Raw genomic sequence first — 23,623 nt, 5'->3', positions numbered from 1 at the left:
TAGACCAATTTGCAGGGGTCACTATAAGAGCATTTTCGATTTTTGTCAGTCAGCACCATTGTCTAGCCTAACGACTCAAAATAAATTATTTCGCTGACATTTACGTCCGTGTGCGTGGCGCTGTGTTTAGCCAGAGCAAGGAGTCTTGGTGGGAAAGACTATAAGGACACACCTGACGCTTAAACCGATTAGCAAAAAACTAAAACCGACCCTTACCTTAACCAAACCCTAAACCTAAGTTTAATTCATTCTGAACTGGTTTGGGCGTCAGGCGTGTCCTTCTAGACTTTTCCAGTGTGGGTAGCCAGGCAAACCACCCAGCACTGGATTGGTGCAGCTATGAACAAATTGGCGCCATTTTGAAGCCGAGAGGAGGATCACAGCCGTAGAGGGAAAGACGATTGGCTACAATTCATCAAATAAGGTAGTATTTCATTAAAACCCGGTTAACGTGTTGTGTATTGTATTCCAACATGGCATGAAGTCGATTGTGTACTTCAACGAAGAGGCGACAGATGAATGTAGCTAGCTATGATTCAAAGGACGTATTTGTAATGCATTTGATTGTAGTGGCTAGCCCTAGCTTGCGTGTGCGCACCCTGTCCAGCCAAGATAGCCAGCGTGTGTGTGACTGCAGTGTTATTATTGAATTGCTTCAGATTTGCCATCTATTCTAGTTCCTCGCCGCATACAACGTAGTCATTGAACCGTAGCTAGATGTGTCTATAAGGCTGTAACTATCAGCTAACTGAATAAGAATAGCCTGGTCAATGGTATGGCGTTAATCTAACCATAACTCCGACTCGACGTTCAAGTACGTCTTTGTAGTTGGAACGGTGCTATTTCTGAATGTGGACACCGCGAAGACAGCAGGACATGCAGTATCTATGGCTTGGGGAATGGACCTCGACCAGGGATGGGCACCGTGGCATAGAGAAGTTTCGCAAAGTCCGAGATGGGCCACCCTTTTCTTTGTTTTCTTCCAAGAGCTAGATAAATGTGCGGTTTTATAGCTAATCGCATGCTATTTTGCCATGAGTCTGAGAGAAAATATTTCTGGTTTTAGATCAGAGGGATTCTTGAAAGACAGGATAATCAATTCCCCCCCCACGTATTTATTTTAATATTTATGCCATTCACTCACTGCTCTTGAATGTAGTTTAATACCAGTAAATTCAAGAGGGTGTTACTAAATTTATGTATAAACCTAGTTTTCTTTAACGTATGTCATTATGAATCACAGAATTAATCATTAGATTGAATTAACCGTTTGGGAACAATCTCTAGCTGCGTGTACCCCCTCTAGCACCAGGGTCAGCGCACTCTCAAATGTTGTTTTTTGCCATCATTGTAAGCCTGCCACACACACTATACGATACATTTATTAAACATAATGAGTGTGCTTTTTTGTCACAACCCGACTCGTGGGAAGTAAAATAATAATAATCAATCATTTTGCTCTTTATTTAGCCGTCTTACGTATACATATAACAATTTAAAGGCATGCTACCAACAAATTAAGTGCAAACAATTCACACAATGAATGCGCAATAATTGGCGGAAGACAGCTGAGCCATTCTGAAAAGAGGCTTGGCTATATATTCGCCACACAACCCTCCCTTTCTTGTCTCTACATTTTAAATTATACTCAAGACACATTTATCTTCACATATATTTTGGATGCTTTTCAGTGATAGCCGCAAGTCAATAATCAGGCCTATTGCCACGCTTCCCAAATATACAGGCCTATGAGCTTGTGATTTGAAACAATCCACAGGTATTTTTGAAAACAAGCTAATCGTCCATGATTCCTCTGTGGCTAAGTCATGCTTTCTGGTGAAGTATCTTTAATTATTTTATTTCTGTATAAACCAAAGTAAGTATACTGAACAAAAATATTAACGCAACATTTCAAAACTTTATTATATTACCCTCAGTCTGTTATATCAGGATTTGTAAGAAACAGACAGGCCCAGTCTAGCAAAGTTAAATGTTTATTCACGGGAACGTTCTGACGTGTACAGTACAAGACCTTCAATTTATAGCGACACACATACTTCCACACCAACCATCAAATCCGCCCGCCAATAGAGCCTAGGGGAGTACGTGAGAATAGTGTCTTCCTACCCTCCCCTAAGATAGGGAGAGACCTGGGACTGGGAAGTTCTCAGTGTCCCACCCAAGGTCTCCCCGGATCTGGCTCAGACAGATAGTCTGTTCTCAAAACACTAGACACATTGTTCCCAAAACGTTGATTCTGACTAAAACCACACACCGTATTATAATATAATCATCGAATGAGTCTAACTCTTACACACATGTATTATAATAATATAATGATTCAAATTAATTTCATACAATCACATGCTATCAGACCTATGGTTTCAGGACTAACATTCTAATCATTTATTAAAACACATTTCCTTATCATATAGTTTATTTATTTACTGTCCTGTCATGATGGAATGGTCCCCAAGCCTATATCCTAGACGCCCACCTGAGTGACCAATACACTAAGAAGAAGTCCTTATCAAATGTATTTATAAAGCCCTTCTTACATCAGCTGATGTCACAAAGTGCTGTACAGAAACCCAGCCTAAAACCCCAAACAGCAAGCAATGCAGGTGTAGAAGCACATTGGCTAGGAAAAACTCCCTAGAAAAGGCCAGAACCTAGGAAGATACCTAGAGAGGAACCAGGCTATGAGGGTTGGCCAGTCCTCTTGCTCTGCCGGGTGGAGATTATAACAGAACATGTCCAAGATGTTCAAATGTTCATAGATGACCAGCAGGGTCAAATAATAATAATCACAGTGGTTGTAGAGGGTGCAACAGGTCAGCACCTCAGGAGAAAATGTCAGTTGGCTTTTCAAAGCCGATCATTCAGAGTATCTCTACCGCTCCTGCTGTCTCTAGAGAGTTGAAAACAGCAGGTCTGGGACAAGGTAGCACGTCCGGTAAAAATGTCAGGGTTCCATAGCCGCAGTCAGAACAGTTAAAACTGGAGCAGCAGCACAACCAGGTGGACTGGGGACAGCAAGGAGTCATCAGGCCAGGTAGTCCTGAGGCATGGTCCTAGGGCTCAGGTCCACAGAGAGGGAGAGAAAAAGAGAATTAGAGAGAGTGTTCCCGATGTAAATTCACACAGGACACCAGATAAGACAGGAGAAATACTCCAGATATATCAGACTGACGCCAGCCCCCCGACACAAACAATTGCAGCATAAATACTGGAGGCTGAGACAGGAGGGGTCAGGAGACACTGTGACCCCATCCGACGATACCCCCGGACAGGGCCAAACAGGCAGGATATATAACCCTGCCTTATCTGTTTTATGGACCTAATGTAACTAGCCTATATGCAGCCAAATCTAAAAGATGAATGTGGTCAGAGACCTACTTAAGCAGCACCGCACTCCCTCAAGATTCTGAGCCTGCCTGGAAGGGTTGGTCCTACAGAGACCCCTGATGGGAGGGCATAATATACAAGGGAATTCTCAAAGCTGCTAATGAGAACCTTGACGACCTTGTACCTAGTGGGGATTCTGGTGGGGTGCCCCCACCCAGGCAGTGGCAGTGCTGGCAACACTCACTGCAGTAACCCATGGGGAGAGGGTCACACTCAGACATTCAGAAAGGGGGCATATTATTGAGGCTGCACAGAGATGCTTGAGAATAATTATGATCACAAAGGGGGACCAGCGTGTGGGTGTATCAAGGGAAGGAGGTGTATCTGATCTCCATCACCTAGGACTTGATAATGGTTAATCAAATCTCCCCATTTCCCCCTGTTTTTGCTCAGTTTTGCATGCCTTCTCATACAGCTGCAACTGTTTATGCATAAATCAAGTCCTTTCTTGAGTTGGGCTCTGGGATGGAACATCTGAGTTTATGGTTGTGTGTGTGTTTTCCACAACTGTTGCTAGGGAGTAAAGATGTCAGGGACTTAATCACAATAATTGTTTGCTAAAATAATAATTGCTTGCCAAAATGTAATTTTTGTAATGGCCATCCTAGTTAAAGGTAACAATCCTTTGCATGAACTACCTACATTATTACAAATGTTAATTATGGAAATTAAGATGAGCAGGATTTTTTATATGTACAGTTGAAGTTGGAAGTTTACATACACTTAGGTTGGGGTCATTAAAACTTAATTTTCAACCACTCCACAAATTTCTTGTTAACAAACTATAGTTTTGGCAAGTCGGTTAGGACATCTACTTTGTGCGTGACAGTAATTTTTAAGTAAAAGTAAGTAATTTTTCCAATAATTGTTTACAGACAGATTATTTCACTTATAATTTACTGTATTACAATTCCAGTGGGTCAGAAGTTTACATGCACTAAGTTGACTGTGCCTTTAAACAGCTTTAGAAAATTCCAGAAAATTATGTAATGGCTTTAGAAACTTCTGATAGGCTAATTGACATCATTTGAGTCAATTAGAGGTGTACCTGAGGATGTATTTCAAGGCCTACCTTCAAACTCAGTGCCTCTTTGCTTGACATCATGGGAAAATCAAAAGAAATCAGCCAAGACCTCGGTAAAGAAATGTGTAGACCTCCACAAGTCTGGTTCATCCTTGGGAGCAATTTCCAGGTGCCTGAAGGTACCACGTTCATCTGTACAAACAATAGTACGCAAGTATAAACACCAAATCAAATTTATTTGTCACATACACATGGTTAGCAGATGTTAATGCGAGTGTAGCGAAATGCTTGTGCTTCTAGTTCCGACAATGCAGTAATAACCAACGAGTAATCTAACTAACAATTCCAAAACTACTACCTTATACACACAAGTGTAAAGGGATAAAGAATATGTACATAAAGATATATGAATGAGTGATAGTACAGAGCGGCATAGGCAAGATGCAGTAGATGGTATCGAGTACAGTATATACATATGAGATGAGTAATGTAGGGTATGTAAACAAAGTGGCATAGTTTAAAGTGGCTAGTGATACATGTATTACATAAAGATGCAGTAGATGATATAAAGTACAGTATATACGTATACATATGAGATTAATAATGTAGGGTATGTAAACATATTAAGTAGCATTGTTTGAAGTGGCTAGTGATATATTTTACATCAATTCCCATTATTAAAGTGGCTGGAGTTGAGTCAGTGTGTTGGCAGCAGCCACTCAATGTTAGTGGTGACTGTTTAACAGTCTGATGGCCTTGAGATAGAAGCTGTTTTTCAGTCTCTCGGTCCCAGCTTTGATGCACCTGTACTGACCTCGCCTTCTGGATGTTAGCGGGGTGAACAGGCAGTGGCTCGGGTGGTTGTTGTCCTTGATGATCTTTATGGCCTTCCTGTGACATCAGGTGGTGTAGGTGTCCTGGAGGGCAGGTAGTTTGCCCCCGGTGATGCGTTGTGCAGACCTCACTACCCTCTGGAGAGCCTTACGGTTGTGGGCGGAGCGTTGCCGTACCAGGCGGTGATACAGCCCGACAGGATGCTCCCGATTGTGCATCTGTAGAAGTTTGTGAGTGCTTTTGGTGACAAGCCGAATTTCTTCAGCCTCCTGAGGTTGAAGAGGTGCTGCTGCGCCTTCTTCACGATGCTGTCTGTGTGGGTGGACCAATTCAGTCTGTGATGTGTACGCCGAGGAACTTAAAACTTACTATGGGACCACGCAGCCGTCATACCGCTTAGGAAGGAGAGGCGTTCTGTCTCCTAGAAATGAACATACTTTGGTGCAAAAAGTGCAAATCAATCCCAGAACAACAGCAAAGGACCTTGTGAAGATGCAGGAGGAAACAGGTACAAAAGTATCTATATCCACTGTAAAACGAGTCCTATATCGACATAACCTGAAAGGCCGCTCAACAAGGAAGAAGCCACTGCTCCAAAACCCCCATAAAAAAGCCAGACTACAGTTTGCAACTGCACATGGGGACTTAGATTGTACTTTTTAGAGCAATGTACTCTGGTCTGATGAAACAAAAATAGAACTGTTTGGCTGTAATGACCATCGTTATGTTTGGAGAGAAAAGGGGGTGGGCTTGCAAGCCGAAGAACCCATCCCAATCGTGAAGCACGGGGGTGGCAGTTGTTGTGGGGTTGTTTTGCTGCAGGAGGGACTGGTGCACTTCACAAAATAGATGGCATCATGAGGTAGGAATATTATGTGGATATATTGAAGCAACATCTCAAGATACCGGTCTGGAAGTTGAAGCTTGGTCGCAAATGGGTCTTCCAAATGGACAATGACCACAAGCATACTTCCAAAGTTGTGGCAAAATGGCTTAAGGACAACAAAGTCAAGGTTTTGGAGTGGCCATCACAAAGCCCTGACCTCAATCCTATAGAACATTTGTGGGCAGAACTGAAAAAGCGTGTGCGAGCAAGGAGGCCAACAAACCTGATTCAGTTACACCAGCTTCTGTCAGGAGAAATGGGCCAAAATTCACCCAACTTATTGTGGAAAGCTTGTGGAAGGCTACCTGAAACTTACAATTTAAAGGCAATGCTACCAAATCCCAGAGGTGGGACCAAGTCATTGTTTTACAAGTCACAAGTATGTCTCTAGTCTTAGCACTCATGTCCCATGTCAAGACAGGCAAGTCTGAGTCGAGTCTCAAGTCCTAAACTACTATATTTTTAACAGGAGTAATAGTTAGTATATTACATTTACGCAAATCATGAATTCTTTTAGGAAATATATTTATTACTTTTCAAATAAACTTTATTTTTCCATGGAAATACATGGGTAGCCATAAGAGAAAATAAAAACCTCCCAATAGCTATCGACTATCGAGGATCGCTATGGGGCGCAATATGGTGATGTAGGCTTGTACATAATCGCCCAACCACGCTGTGTACGTGGTTACAGTAGGCTAACATATGTCAATGGTTTTAGGAACAGCAGTAACATCAGGCAGGATTTAGGCTACCAACTGCCTAGCCAGTTGTAGCTCAATCTTGGGTGCAATGATCACGTTCCCGTACTGACTGTGTGTATTCTCATTGATTAACGTTACGTTAGCCAACATGATACACTAGCAAAGTTATGAATGATATAGCTGTCGGCTATATTAGCCATGACTTACTGTTCTTTGTGCAGCTTCAAATGTCTAACAAAGTTGGAAGTTGTTGCGCCTCCGTCTGTCATTTTCTCCCCGCATGTTTTGCAAGTTGCAATCCGTTTTTTTGTTGATACAGCGTAGTCTTTATATCCGAAAATAATAATTTGGGGTATCGCCTTTCCAAGGGCTCCATCTGAATTTGCCGGCCGATGTTCCTCTGCACTGCCAAGTGCAACTTTTCCTCAGCTAGCACAATTTGATTGGCTGCTGTCCGATTCAAACTATAATCCGTTAAATGAAGAGTTGAGGCACTGCACACTTTTTAAAATAACATAACTTTTAATATTTGGGCTTGGGGAGGGTATCAAGTCAGTTCGAGTCAAATGGCTTAAGTCCAAGTTAAGTCACGAGTCATTGGTGTTAAAGTCAAAGTCGAGTTGCAAGTCATCATATTTGTGACTTGAGTCCACACCTCTGCCAAATACTAATTGAGTGTATTTAAACTTCTGACCCACTGAGAATGTGATGAAAGAAATAAAAGCTGAAAGAAATAATTGTCTCTGCTATTATTCTGACATTTTACATTCTTAAAATAAAGTGGTGATCCTACCTGACCTAAAACAGTGAATTTTTATTTGAATTAAATGTCAGGAATTGTGAAACTGAGTTTAAATGTATTTGGCTAAGGTTTATGTAAACTTCCGACTTCAACTGTAGGTCTAAAATGTTTTCCCTGTTAAAATAATGGTTAAATAAATAAATAGAGGCCTACCAAGTGGCTCTGTGGTCTAAGGCACTGCATCACAGTGCTTGAGGTGTCACTACAGACCCAGGTTCGATCCCAGGCTGTGTCACAACCGGCCATGACCGGGAGTCCCATAGGGTGGCGCACGGGTTAGGGGAGGGTTTGGCCCAGGGGGGCCAGGGGGGCCAAGCCCAGGGGGGCTTGACTTGGCACATTGTGCTCTAGCAACACCTTGTGGTAGACCGGGCGCCTGCAGGCTGACCCCGGTCATCAGTTGAACGGTGTTTCCTCCAATAACACATTCTTGCAGCTGGCTTCCGGGTTAAACGGGCAAGCACGATTTGGCGGATCATGTTATTTAAAAAAGAAATAGTATCATGCTGTCAAAGTTGACCTCTGGTTCTCCTTCTCAAACTGAACAGAACATAGGCTAGTCTGCGCCCAAGATTTTTGTATTTTCATAAGAAACCTTTGACTCTCCTTCTGAACTGTAGCCCTATACAGCACAGCCATTGGTTTAGCAGCACACAAAAACGTTTTTGATCAACAAGAGGCCTGGCCTGCTCCATTGCAGTCTGTAATGCAGCCTAGTTTTATTCCCACCTACCCAGCAGCCATCTTAGAAATATAACGTTGCTCTGTGCTTCTCAGACCACACTAAATAGCATTTGCATTTGATATTTCGCGTCCTCTCACGTTTCTTTTTTTGCGGATATATATATTTATATATCCGCAAAAAAAAAAACATCCTCTCACTGTCAACTGCGTTTATTTTCAGCAAACTTAACATGTGTAAATATTTGTATGAACATAACATGATTCAACAACTGAGACACAAACTGAACATGTTCCACAAACATGTGACTAACAGAAATTGAATAATGTGTCTCTGAACAAAGGCGGGGTCCAAATTAAAAGTAACAGTCAGTATGTGGTGTGGCCACCAGCTGCATTAAGTACTGCAGTGCATCTCCTCCTCATGGACTGCACCAGATTTGCCAGTTCTTGCTGTGAGATGTTACCCCACTCTTCCATCAAGGCACCTGCAAGTTCCCGGACATTTCTGGAGGAAACGGCCCTAGCCCTCACCCTCCGATCCAACAGGTCCCAGACGTGCTCAATGGGATTGAGATCCGGGCTCTTAGCTGGCCATGGCAGAATACTGACATTCATGTCTTGCAGGAAATCACACACAGAACGAGCAGTATGGCTGTATGGTTGGTGGCATTGTCATGCTGGAGGGTCGTGTCAGGATGAGCCTGCAGGAAGGGTACCACATGAGGGAGGAGGATGTCTTCCCTGTAAAGTACAGCGTTGAGATTGAGCTTGTTGTCATTGCAGGTAGTCCGATGATACTGTGACACACCACCCCAGGCCATGACGGACACTCCACCTCCGATCCCACTCCAGTGTACAGGCCTCGGTGTAACGCTAATTCCATCGACGATAAACGTGAATCCGACCATCACCCCATGTCAGACAAAACCGTGACTCGTCAGTGAAGAACACTTTTTGCCAGTCCTGTCTGGTCCAGCGATGGTGGGTTTGTGCCTATAGGCGACGTTGTTGCCAGTGATGTCTGGTGAGGATCTGCCTTACAACAGGCCTTCAAGCCCTAAGTCCAACCTCTCTCAGCCTATTTCGGACAGTCTGAGCGTTCCTGGTGTAACTCGGCAGTTGTTGTTGCCATCCTGTGCCTGTCCCGCAGGTGTGATGTTCGGATGTACCGATCCTGTGCAGGTGTTGTTACACGTGGTCTGCGAGGACGATCAGCTGTCCGTCCTGTCTGTCTTAGGTTTAGGTCGACCAACTATGATTTTTCAATGCCAATACCGATTTGTTGGAGGATCTCAAAATTTTTTCTGATTATTCGGACATTTTTTTAAATATATTTTTTAAATATATATATATATATATATATATATATATATATATATATATATATATATATATATATATATATTTTACATTTGTAATAATGACAATTACAACAATACTGAATGAACACTATTATTTTAACTTAATATGATTCACAAATAAAAACAATTTAGTCTCAAATAAATAATGAAACATGTTCAATTTGGTTTAAATAATGCAAAAACACAGTGTTGGAGAAGAAAGTCAAAGTGCAATATGTGCCATGTAAAAAAGATAACATTTAAGAACCTTGCTCAGAACATGAGAACATATAAAAGCTGGTGGCTTCTTTTTTATCATGAGTCTTCAATATTCCCAGTTAAGAAGTTTTAGGTTGTAGTTATTATAGGACTGTTTCTCTATACCATTTGTATTTCATATACCTTTTTACTATTGGATGTTCTTATAGGCACTATAGTATTGCCAGCCTAATCTCGGGAATTGATTGGCTTGAAGTCATAAACAGCTCTGTGCTTCAAGCATTGCGAAGAGCTGCTGGCAAACGCAGGAAAGTGCTGTTTGAATGAACGCTTACGAGCCTGCTGCTGCCTACCACCGCTCAGTCAGACTGCTCTATCAAATATCAAATGATGGACTTAATTATAATATAATAAACACACAGAAATATGAGCCTTAGGTAATTAATATGTTCAAATCCGGAAACTATCATTTTAAAAAGAAAACGTTCCGTATTTTATCGAACGGGTTGCATCCATAAGTCTAATTATTGCTGTTACATTGCACAACCTTCAATGTTATGTCATACCTATGTAAAATTCTGGCTAAATAATTAGTCTTTGTTAGGAAGAAATGGTCTTCACACAGTTCACAACGAGCCAGGCAGCCCAAACTGCTGCATATACCCTGACTCTACTTTCACAGAACGCAAGAGAAGTGACACCATTTTCTTAGTTAATATTGCCTGCTAACATTAATTACTTTTAACTAAATATGCAGGTTTAAAAATATACTTGTGTATTGATTTTAAGAAAGATATTGATGTTTATGGTTAGGTACATTAGTGCAACGGCAGTGCTTTTTTTTTGCGAACGCGCTTGTTAAATCATCACCCATTTGGCAAAGTAGGCTGGGATTCGATGATAAATTAACAGGCACCGCATTGATTATTTGCAAAGCAGGACAAGCTAGTTAAACTAGTAATATCATCAACCATATGTCGTCAACCAGTGATTATGTTAAGATGGATTGTTTTTTATAAGATAAGTTTAATGCTAGCTAGCAACTTACCTTGGCTCCTTGCTGCACTCGCGTAACAGGTGGTCAGCCTGCCACGCAGTCTCCTCGTGGAGTGCAATGTAATCGGCCTTAATTGCCGTCCAAAAATGCAGATTACCGATTTTTGTTATGAAAACTTGAAATCGGCCCTAATTAATCGGTCGACTTCTAGTCTTAGGCGTCTCACAGTACGGACATTGCAATTTATTGCCCTGGCCACATCTGCAGTCATCATGCCTAAGGCACGTTCACGCAGATGAGCCGGGACAATGGGCATCTTTCTTTTGGTGCTTTTCAGAGTCAGTAGAAAGGCCTCTTTTTAGTGTCCTAAGTTTTCACAACTGTGACCTTAATTGCCTACCATCTGTAAGCTGTTAGTGTCTTAACGATCGTTCCACTGGTGCATGGTCATTAATTGTTTATGGTTCATTGAACAAGCATGGGTAACAGTGTTTAAACCCTTTACAATGAAGATCTGTGAAGTGAATTGGATTTTTATGAATTATCTTTGAAAGATAGGGTCCTGAAAAAGGGAGTTTATATATCCTAATAAGCAACTCATTCTAAAACACTTAGAAATATAGAAATGTAATAAATTACAAATAACATGACCCTCTCCTGGACTAGATAAAAAATATATACAGTTGAAGTCGGACGTTTACATACACTTAGGTTGGAGTCATTAAAACTCATTTTTCAACCACTCCACAAATTTCTTGTTGACAAACTATAGTTTTGGAAAGTTGGTTAAGAAGTTTACATACACCCTAGCCAACTTCATTTAAACTCATTTTTTCACAATTCTTGACATTTAATCCTCGTAAAAATGTCCCTGTTTTACGTCAGTTAGAATCACCATTTTATTTTAAGAATGAAATGTCAGAATAATAGTAGAGAGAATTATTTAATTCAGCTTTTATTTATTTCATCACATTTCCGGTGGATCATAAGTTTACATACACTCAATTATTATTTGGTAGCATTGCCTTTAAATTGTTTAACTTGGGTCAAACCTTTCAGGTAGCCATCCACACTCTTGCCACAACAAGTTGGGTGAATTTTGGCCCATTCCTCCTGACAGAAGCTGGTGTAACTGAGTCAGGTTTGTAGGCCTCCTTGCTCGCACACGCTTTTTCAGTTCTGCCCGCAAATTTTCTATAGGTTTGAGGTCAGGGCTTTGTGATGGCCACTCCAATACCTTGACTTTGTAGTCCTTAAGCCATTTGCCACAACTTTGGAAGTATGCTTGGGGTCATTGTCCGTTTGGAAGACCCATTTGTGACCAAGTTTTAATTTCCTGACTGATGTCTTGAGATGTTGCTTCAACATTATCCAGATAATGTTCCTACCTCATGATGCCATCTATTTTGTGAAGTTTACCAGTCCCTTCTGCAGCAAAGCAACCCCACATCATGATGCTGCCACTCCCGTGCTTCACGGTTGGGATGGTGTTCTTCAGCTTGCAAGCCTCACCCTTTTTCCTCCAAACATAACGATGGTCATTATGGCCATCAGACCAGAGTACATTTCTCCAAAAAGTACAATCTTTGTCCCCATGTGCAGTTGCAAACGATTGTCTGGCTTTTTTATGGGGGTTCTAGAGCAGTGGCTTCTTCCTTGCTGAGCGGTCTTTCAGGTTATGTCGATATAGGATTTGTTTTAATGTGGATATAGATACTTTTGTATCCTGTTTCCTCCAGCATCTTCACAAGGTCCTTTGCTGTTGTTTTTGGATTGATTTGGACATTTCGCACCAAAGTACGTTCATCTCTAGGAGACAGAACGCGTCTCCTTCCTGAGCGGTATGACGGCTGCGTGGTTCCATGGTGTTTACACGTGCGTACTATTTTTTTGTACAGATGAATGTGGTACCTTCAATTGCTCCCAAGGATGAACCAGACTTGTGGAGGTCTACAAATGTTTTTCTGAGATCTTGGCTGATTTCTTTAGATTTTCCCATGATGTCAAGCAAAGAGGCACTGAGTTTGAAGGTATTCCTTGAAATACATCCTCAGGTACACCTTCAATTGACTCAAATGATGTCAATTAGCTTATCAGAAGCTTCTAAAGCCATGACATAATTTTCTGGAATTTTCCAAGCTGTTTAAAGGCACAGTCAATTTAGTGTACAGTGGGGCAAAAAAGTATTTAGTCAGCCACCAATTGTGCAGGTTCTCCCACTTAAAAAGATGAGAGAGGCCTGTAATTTTCATCATAGGTACACTTCAACTATGGCAGACAAAATGAGAAAAACAAATCCAGAAAATCACATGTGAAATTCATAGATTAGGGGCTAATTAATATATTTCAAATCTACTTATTTCATTTAAATGCACCATAACTCATTGAAATTGTGGCATGTTGCGTTTATATTTTTGTGCAGTATACAGTGGCAAGAAAAAGTATGTGAACCCTTTGGAATTACCTGGAATTCTGCTTAAATTGTTCATTAAATTTTATCTAATCTTCATCTAAGTCACAACAGACAAACACAGTTTGCTTAATTAAACTAATAACACACAAACAATTTTATGTTTTCATGTCTTTATTGAACACACCGTGTAAACATTCACAGTGCAGGGTGGGAAAAGTATGTGAACCCTTGGTTTTAATAACAGGTTGACCCTCCTTTGGCAGCAATAACCTCAGCCAAACATTTTCTGTAGTAGGGGCTCAGACCTGCACAATGGTCAGGAGGAATTTTGGACCATTCCTCTTTACAAAATTGTTTCAGTTCAGCAATATTCATGGGATGTCTGGTGTGAACTGCTCTATTGAGGTCATGCCACAGACTCTTAATCGGGTTGAGGTCAGGACTCTGACTGGGCCACTCCAGAAGGTTTTTTCTTCTTCTGTTGAAGCCATTCTGTTGTTGATTTACTTCTGTGTTTTGGGTCGTTGTCCTGTTGCATCCGCCAACTTCTGTTGAGCTTCAAGTGGTGGACAGATAGCCTTGCATTCTCCTGCATAAAGTCTTGATAAACTTGGGAATTCATCAGACTGATGAACATCAAGGCTTTTAGAGATACTTTTGTAACCCTTTCCAGCTTTATGCAAGTCAACAATTCTTTAATATTTGGTCTTCTGAGATCTCTTATGTTCGAGGCATGGTTCACATCAGGCAATGCTTCTTGTGAATAGATAACTCCAATTTTGTGAGTGATTTTTATAGGGCAGGCCAGTCTGATCCAACATCTCCAATCTCATCTCAATGATTGTACTCCAGGTTAGCTGACTCCTGACTCCAATTCATTTTGGAGAAGTCATTAGCCTAGGGGTTCACATACTTTTTCCAACCTACACTGTGAATGTTTAAATGTTGTATTCAATATAGACAAGAAAAATACAATAATTTGTGTGTTGTTAGTTTAAGTTTGTCTATTGTTGTGACTTGGATGAAGATAAGATCTATTTTATGACCAAAAAAATTAATAATCCAGGAATCCAGATAATTCCTGTAACGGCATTCAGAGGTGGAAGAAGGATCGGACCAAAGCGCAGCGTGGTAAGTGTTCATGATGATTTATTCAAATCGACCTGAACACTAAAATACAAAACAATAAACGATGTGAACAAAATGAAAACCGAAACAGTACCGTGTGGCCCAAACACTCACACAGAAACAAACACCCACAAACCAAAAGTGAAACCCAGGCTATCTAAGTATGATTCTCAATCAGAGACAACTAATGACACCTGCCTCTGATTGAGAACCATACTAGGCCGAACACAAAAACCAACATAAAAAAACAAACAGACTGCCCACCCCAACTCACGCCCTGACCATACTAAAACAAAGAATAAAATAACAGAACTATGGTCAGAACGTGACAATTCCAAAGGGTTCACATACTTTTTCTTGCCACTTTAAGTGCCACTAACTCAGAGTGCTGGGTTTTACTCAATTTTTCGGGAGACAACATGGTTGTCCAACACACGGTCTAATTGTATGGATCAGCCATTTACCCAAATTGTTTGTCAGAGCCTCCGTATTCGGTGGCACGAGTTTGTAATTGAGATGTGGTGTTCTGCACCAGTCTAAGAAAAACAAGCTGCCATGTTTGTCACCAGGCTGTATACTTAAGTCAGATGGATGTCGCTACTAGATGAGTAAATAAAAGATTATAGCTGTATACGTAGGTGGAGGGAGTGGGAAGTCAGATGGATGTCGCTACTAGATGAGTAAATAAAAGATTATAGCTGTATACGTAGGTGGAGGGAGTGGGAAGTCAGATGGATGTCGCTACTAGATGAGTAAATAAAATATTATAGCTGTATACGTAGGTGGAGGGAGTGGGAAGTCAGATGGATGTCACTACTAGATGAGTAAATAAAAGATTATAGCTGTATACGTAGGTGGGGGGAGTGGGAAGTCAGATGGATGTCGCTACTAGATGCCTAACTAAAAGATTATAGCTGTATACGTAGGTGGGGGGAGTGGGAAGTCAGATGGATGTCGCTACTAGATGCCTAAATAAAAGATTATAGCTGTATACGTAGGTGGAGGGAGTGGGAAGTCAGATGGATGTCGCTACTAGATGCCTAACTAAAAGATTATAGCTGTATACGTAGGTGGAGGGAGTGGGAAGTCAGATGGATGTCGCTACTAGATCCATAAATAAAATATTATAGCTGTATACGTAGGTGGAGGGAGTGGGAAGTCAGATGGATGTCGCTACTAGATGCCTAACTAAAAGATTATAGCTGTATACGTAGGTGGAGGGAGTGGGAAGTCAGATGGATGTCGCTACTAGATCCATAAATAAAATATTATAGCTGTATACGTAGGTGGAGGGAGTGGGAAGTCAGATGGATGTCGCTACTAGATGCCTAACTAAAAGATTATAGCTGTATACGTAGGTGGAGGGAGTGGGAAGTCAGATGGATGTCGCTACTAGATCCATAAATAAAATATTATAGCTGTATACGTAGGTGGAGGGAGTGGGAAGTCAGATGGATGTCGCTACTAGATGAGTAAATAAAAGATTATAGCTGTATACGTAGGTGGGGGGAGTGGGAAGTCAGATGGATGTCGCTACTAGATGAGTAAATAAAATATTATAGCTGTATACGTAGGTGGAGGGAGTGGGAAGTCAGATGGATGTCGCTACTAGATGAGTAAATAAAATATTATAGCTGTATACATAGGTGGAGGGAGTGGAAAGTCAGATGGATGTCGCTACTAGATGCATAAATAAAAGATTATAGCTGTATACGTAGGTGGAGGGAGTGGGAAGTCAGATGGATGTCGCTACTTGTCAATCTTTCCACTTTGCCTTGAGAGGACAGGTGCATATATTATAGTCTGTAGCGGGTGTTGTTTTAGCTACATTTACACTGCAGGTACAGTATGATGCAGCCATGTTCCAGGAGAGCTACAGAAAAAAGGGTCAAATCCGCTCACTGCTGCTTCCACAAAAGAGAGCAGGAATGTTACTTTTTTCATATAGTTACTCAGTAAGAAACCACTGGCAGTTTGGGAACCACTGGCTTAGACCACCCCCAGACAGTTAATTGTCTTTTTTTTGTCCAGTCCCTGTGTCAAGGCAAACACGCTTAATAAAACACTATCTCTTAATGTCCCAGGATCGACAGTGCCGAGGTTGGACCACAGTGAGAACGAGGATATCACAGTCATGAAGAGTCTGGCTGCACAGGACGACGACAGCAAGCCCTGCAGGTGACGCAAACGACGGACAGCCGCTTCCAGCCAGGACGACAAGACAGGCCAGGAGGCCAAGCCCAAACGTGGGGGAGGAGCCGTGGGCCAAGGCCAATGCCGCAGACACCACCCTGGAGACGAAAGACGAACAGAACAATCCTCCCAAAAGAGGTCGCAGGAGACGGCCCCCAAGGTACCATTTTGGTTTTTGACCCCGGTTGCCTTATTTTAATGGGGAAGTTCAGGATTTTACAACTTAATTTTTAGCGGCCCATAGACAAATACAGTGTGAGGAACCATCAATATAAAGTTGTAAAATCCTGAACTTACCGCTTAATGGTTGCTATCCAACTTATCTTCAACACAGCTCACATAATTTAACAGATCTCACAATACTCAGAGAAGTGTTTATACATACCATCTTTATAGCGCCACTGCTATAAAGATGGTCTGGAACGCAACCAATGTTTACAACAAGACTGTGGGTCTTGTTGCGGTTGTTTGATCTGTTCTTGTACTTAATACTTTTACTCTATAAAGTGTTCTTGGAAGTTAGTTGTAATAAAATGTATTATTATGATCAATATTGAGGCTGCTGTGCATAATAATGACACACTTACCAAGGGCATAAGGGGCCGGAAGAAGGCTGCTTGTCAAGCTGAGGAGCAGGGGGAGGAGGAAGATGGCAGCAGATGGAGATGTCTCAGAGCCAGGAAGAGGAGGAGAGCAAGACCACAACCAAAGTAAGTAGTCCCCTCACTCACCTCTGCCTCCCCCTCACATACACTCTCCACCCCTCACCTACCTCCCCCTTGACCTCCAGTCCCCACCTCCACCTCTTCACCTGACCCTACACTCCCTCACCCACCCCTCTCCTCTCAGCCCCCTCCCCACCTCGTCACCCTCCTTCACATACTCCTCCACCCCTTGACCCGCCTCTCTCAATTCTCACCCACCTCAATGTGCCATTTCTCAGCTGTGCTGGTAAAGTCTTTATATACAGGACCAGTCAAAAGTTTCGAACACCTGCTAATTCCAGGGGTTTTCTTTATTTCTACTATTTTCTACATTGTAGAATAATAGTGAAGACATCAACACTATGAAATACATATGGAATCATGTAGTAACCAAAAAAGTGTTGAACAAATCAAAATCTATTTTAGATTCTTCAAAGAAGCCACCCTTTTCCTTGATGACAGCTGTGCACACTCTTGGCATTCTCTCAACCAGCTTCATGAGGTAGTCACCTGGAATGCATTTCAATTAACAAGTGTGCCATGTTAAAAGTTCGTTTGTGGAATTTCGTTCCTTCTTAATGCGTTTGAGCCAATCAGTTGTGTTGTGACAAGGTAGGGGTGGTATACAGAAGACCAAGTCCAGACCAAGTCCATATTTTGGCAAGAACAGCTCAAATAAGCAAAGAGAAATGACAGTCTATCATTACTTTTAAGACATGAAGGTCAGTCAATCTTGAAAATTTCAAGAACTTTTGAAGTTTCTTGAAGCGCAGTCGTAAAAAAAAAAATCAAGCGCTATGATGAAATTGGCTCTCATGAGGACCGCCACAGGAAAGGAAGACCCAAAGTTTATTTTGCTGCAGAGGATAAGTTCATCAGATTGCAGCCCAAATAAATACTTCACAGAGTTAAAGTAACAGACACATCTCAACATCAACTGTTCAGAGGAGACTGCGTGAATCAGGCCTTTGTGGTCGATTTGTTGCAAAGAAACCACTACTAAAGGACACCAATAGGAAGAAGAGACTTGCTTATGCCAAGAAACACGAGCAATGGACATTAGACCGGTGGAAATCTGTCCTTTGGTCTGATGAGTCCAAATTGGAGATGTTTGGTCCTAAACACTGTGTCTTTGTGAGATGCAGAATGGGTGAACGGATGATCTCCACATGTGTGGTTTCCACCGTGAAGCATGGAGGAGGAGGTGTGATGGTCTGGGGGTGCTTTGCTAGTGACACTGTCTGTGATTTATTTAGAATTCAAGGCACACTTAACCAGCATGGCTACCACAGCATTCTCCAGCGATATGCCATCCCTTCTGGTTTGCGCTATCATTTGTTTTTCAACAGGACAATGACCCAACACACCTCCAGGCTGTGTAAGGTCTATTTGACCAAGGAGAGGGATGGAGTGCTGCATCATATGACCTGGCCTCCAGAGTGAAGGAAAAGCAGCCATCAACGTATGTGTCAACTCCTGCAAGACTGTTGGAAAAGTATTCCTCATGAAGCTGGTTGAGAGAATGTTAGTGTGCACAGCTGTCATCGAGGTAAAGCGTGGTTACTTTGAAGAATCTAAAATATTAAATCTATTTTGATTTGTTTAACACCTTTTTTGGTTATTACATGATTCCATATGTGTTATTTACTAGTGTTGATGTCTTCACTATTATAAGGAAAAACCCTTGAATGAGTAGGTTCGTCCGAACTTTTGACTGATACTGTATGTCTAGTTGGCTTTCTAACCAGGACCTCCATGCTGTTGTTGTGCCCAGGTGCGACGGAAGATGGGCAGGAGAAGATGAGACAGAGATCATGTTTTTTTCTCCAAGGTCAGGGGGCCCGTGACCACGAGGACAAGAACAAGAACAGATGGAGAGGAGCTGTACATCGATCGCCTAGGCGATTTGCATTTTATTGTGCATGTGCAAAGGTGCCTCTGCAGATGATGAAAAAAAACGACAAGTGACAAATCCAAGATTAAATCAAGTATTTGGTCCATTTTGCTGCCCAGCATTGTTTTATTAGTGTTTTGAGACGGAGAAAGGAGTATTAAATAGATAAGAATACAATTAACTAATTGCAATTTCCTCATACATTTTTCCAGTCTGTTTAATTAATCAAATATTCTATATGAAATATGTGTTTCCTTTGTATTCCTCCGTGGAATTGGTCCTTCTGCATGGTGGCTGCTTCGCAAACAACAGGTGTTGACGAACAGTGAAATGCTTACTGATGGGGCCTTTTCTAACAATTCATAGTTAATGAAAAACATTTAAAATAGTGACACGAGGAATAAATACGTAGTGAATAACGAGTAAAACTAAGAACAATAACAAGAGAAAATAACATGGCTATACCCTGGGGTACGAGGTAATTGAAGTATCTATACAAAGATATAAACACAACATGTAAAGTGCTGTTCCCGTGTTTCATGATCTGAAATAAAGGAGTATTTCTAACTAATAAAGCCCTTTTGTGGGGAAAGATTAATTCTGATTTGCTGGGCCTGGCTCCCCAGTAGATATGCCTGGCTCCCCAGTAGGTGGGCCTGGCTCCCCAGTAGGTGTGCCTGAATCCCCAGTAGGTGGGCCTGGCTCCCCAGTAGGTGTGCCTGGCTCCCCAGTAGGTGTGCCTGGCTCCCCAGTAGGTGGGCCTGGCTCCCCAGTAGGTGGGCCTGGCTCCCCAGTAGGTGGGCCTGGCTCCCCAGTAGGTGGGCCTGGCTCCCCAGTAGGTGGGCCTGGCTCCCCAGTAGGTGGGCCTGGCTCCCCAGTAGGTGGGCCTGGCTCCCCAGTAGGTGGGTCTGGCTCCCCAGTGGGTGGGCCTGGCTCCCCAGTGGCTGGGCCTGGCTCCCCAGTGGGTGGGCCAATGCCCTCTCTGGCCTACCCATGGCTGCGCCCCTGCCCAGTCATGTGAAATACAAACATTAGGGCCTAATTTATTTATTTCAGTTGACTGATCTCCTTATATGAAATGTAACTCAGAGAAGTCTTTGAAATTGTTGCATGTTCTGTTTATATTTTTGTTCAGTGTACATATCAGTAGGGGTACAGGGACTAGGCAACAAGATAGATAATAGACAGTAGCAGCAGCAGCGTATGTGCGTGCATGTTATGTGTGGGTGGGTGTACTGTGTGTGCGTGTGTAGAGTCAGTGCAAGAGAGTTAGTGCAAAAAAGGGTCAATGCAGGTAGTCCGGGTAACCTTTTTGATTAGCTATTTAGCAGTGGTGGTAGAAGCTGTTCAGGGACCTGTTGGTTAAGACTTGATGCACAGGAACTGCTTGCTGTGCGGTAGCAGAGAGAACAGTCTATGACTTGGGTGGTGCTGTAGTGACCTTTTCACAACTGTGTGTGGACCATAATAATTCCTTAGTGATGTGGACATCAAGGAACTTTAAGCTCTCGACGTGGATGGGGGCTTGCTTGCCGCTCCGTTTCCTGTAGTCCACGACCAGCTCCTTTGTTTTGCTGAGGTTGAGGGAGAGGTTGTTGTCCTGGCACCATGCTGCCAGGTCTCTGTCAAAAGTAGTGCACTAAATATAGGGATTAGGGTTTGTTTGTCAAAAGTAGTGCAATATACACTGAGTATACAAAACATTAAGCATATTTGCTCTTTTCATGACATAGACTGGCCAGGTGAAAGCTATGATCCCTTATTGATGTCACTTGTTAAATCCACTTCAATTAGTGTAGTTGTGGAGGAGACCGGTTAAATAAGGATTTTTAAGTCTTGAGACGATAGGGATTGTGTTTTCCATTCAGAGGTTGAAGACAAAAAATGTCTATTTGTCCTTTTGAACTGGGTATGGTAGTAGGTGCCAGACTCACCGGTTTGTGTCAAGAACTGCAACACAGCTGAGTTATTCACGTTCAACAGTTTGCTGTGTGTATCAAGAATTGTCCACCACCCAAAGGACATCCAGACAATTTGACAACTGTGGGAAGCATTGTATCAACATGGGCCAGTATCCCTGTGGAAAGCTTTCGACATCTTGTAGAGTCCATGCCCCGACGAATTGAGGCTGTTCTGAGGGGGAAAGCAGGTGCAAATCAATATTAGGAAGGTGTTCCTAATCTTTGGTATACTCAGTGTATACTATGCATCGAGAAAATATTCAGACCCCTCGACTTTTTCCCCATGTTACATTACAGTCTTATTCTAAAATTGATTGATGAACATTTTTTATTTAATCTACACACGATACCCCATAATGACACATTTTTGCAAATGTATATATTTTTTTAAGTATTCAGGCACTTTGCTGCAAGACTCAAAATAATGCTCAGGTACATCCTATTTCCATTGATCATCCTTGAGATGTTTCTACAATGTCATTGGACTTCACCTATGGTAAATTCAATTGATTGGACATGATTTGGAAAGGCACATACCTGTCTATATAAGGTCCCACAGTTGACAGTGCATGTCCGAGCAAAAACCAAGCCATGAGGTCAAAGGAATTGTCTGAGACTGGATTGAGCTCCGAGACTGGATTGTGTTGAGGCACAGATCTGGGGAAGGACACCAAAAAATGTCTGCAGCATTGAAGGTCCCCAAGAACACAGTAGCCTCCATCATTCTTAAATGGAAAATGTTTGATACCACCAAGACTCTTCCTGGAGCTGGCCGCCCGGCCAAACTGAGCAATCGGTGTAGAAGGGCCTTTGTCAGGGAGGTGACCAATAACCCAATGGTCACTTTGACAGAGATCCAGAGTTAATATGTGGAGACGGTAGAAACTTCCAGAAGGACAACTATCTTTGCAGCACTTCACCAATCAGACCCTTATCGTAGAGTGGCCAGACGGAAGCCACTCCTCAGTAAAAAGCACATGACAGCTCGCTTGGAGTTTGCCAAAAGGCACCTAAATGACTCTCAGACCATGAGAAACAAGTCTGGTCTGATGAAACCAAGATTAAACTCTGGTCTGAATGCCAAGTGACATGTCTGGAGGAAACCTGGCACCATCCCTACGATGAAGCATGGGGGTGGCAGCATCATGCTGTGGGGATGTTTTTCAATGTTAGGGACTGAGAGACTAGTCAGGGTTGAGGGAAAGATGAACAGAGCAAAGAACAGAGATCCTTGATAACCTGCTCAGGACCTCAGACTGGGGTGAAGGACAGCGACCCTAACCACACAACCAAGACAACGCAGGAGTGGCTTTGGGACAAATCTCTGAATGTGTATGGCACAAATTATGGGATTCTTGATGGAGTGTCCTTAACCTGCCAGGTATATGTTCTAATCTCGTGCTAGTAAATTGTAATCCCAGCCCAACTGGTTCACGGAAAAGCACCTTCCTGCATATTAGCAGTGATTTGTTTATTGTTCCTGTAGTTTTGTGATGATTGTACATGCAGATAAGTGTGCATTTGATGGAGAGAGAGCATGAACGATGTGTAACGGATGTGAAATAGCTAGCTAGTTAGCGGTGGTGCGCGCTAAATAGCGTTTCAATCGTTGACGTCACTTGCTCTGAGACCTTGAAGTAGTGTTTCCCCTTGCTCTGCAAGGGCCGTGGCTTTTGTGGAGCGATGGGTAACGATGCTTCGTGGGTGACTGTTGTTTATGTGTGCAGAGGGTCCCTGGTTCGCGCCCGGGTATGGGCGAGGGGACGGTCTAAAGTTATACTGTTACATTGGTGCCGTGACCCGGATCACTGTTTGCTGCGGAAAAGGAGGAGGTCAAAAGGGGGGTGAGTATAACGGATGTGAAATAGCTAGCTAGTTAGCGGTGGTGCACGCTAAATAGCGTTTCAATCTGTGACTTCACATGCTCTGAGACCTTGAAGTAGTGTTTCCCCTTGCTCTGCAAAGGCCGCGGCTTTTGTGGAGCGATGGGTAACGATGCTTTGTGGGTGACTGTTGTTGATGTGTGCAGAGGGCCCCTGGTTCGCGCCCGGGTATGGGCGAGGGGACGGTCTAAAGTTATACTGTTACTCCTTTGAACAGTTTTGTTTGACAGGACCGGTGAGCTCCCAGTTAACAAAAAACTTTCCCACAACTAGAGAACATTTCTTTAAGAGTCTCATTGGGTCATTAACTATCATTTTCATAGGAATGTTCCTGTGATGGGCAAGTAATTAGAATTTTCACAGAATGTGGTTACCATGTTCCCAGAATTTAAGATATTGTTAGACATGTTTCATGAGAATGTTGCAAGAATATTCATGAATCCAATTTTCTGTGGGTTAGGAGAATATCCCATCAATGTTCCACCAAACGTACACAGAACATGGTTGCCATGTTCTCAGATTAGATATTAATTTGTAAAAATGTGTATA

General features: G+C 42.4%; 1 long non-coding RNA gene across 1 annotated transcript; it reads left to right on the top strand.

Annotated features, from left to right (window-relative positions):
- Nucleotides 1-106: 106 nt before the first annotated feature.
- LOC109887455 (uncharacterized) lies at nucleotides 107-19,336 on the top strand. The gene is made up of 4 exons (XR_004203063.1): nucleotides 107-424; nucleotides 16,524-16,792; nucleotides 17,224-17,342; nucleotides 19,111-19,336. It is a non-coding gene; the product is annotated as an uncharacterized LOC109887455 (long non-coding RNA).
- The last annotated feature ends 4,287 nt before the right edge of the window (nucleotides 19,337-23,623 follow it).

This window comes from Oncorhynchus kisutch, linkage group LG15, assembly GCF_002021735.2.
Source record: "Oncorhynchus kisutch isolate 150728-3 linkage group LG15, Okis_V2, whole genome shotgun sequence".
In the NCBI taxonomy this organism is placed as follows: domain Eukaryota; kingdom Metazoa; phylum Chordata; class Actinopteri; order Salmoniformes; family Salmonidae; genus Oncorhynchus; species Oncorhynchus kisutch.
This window is presented reverse-complemented; position numbering and strand designations above follow the sequence as displayed.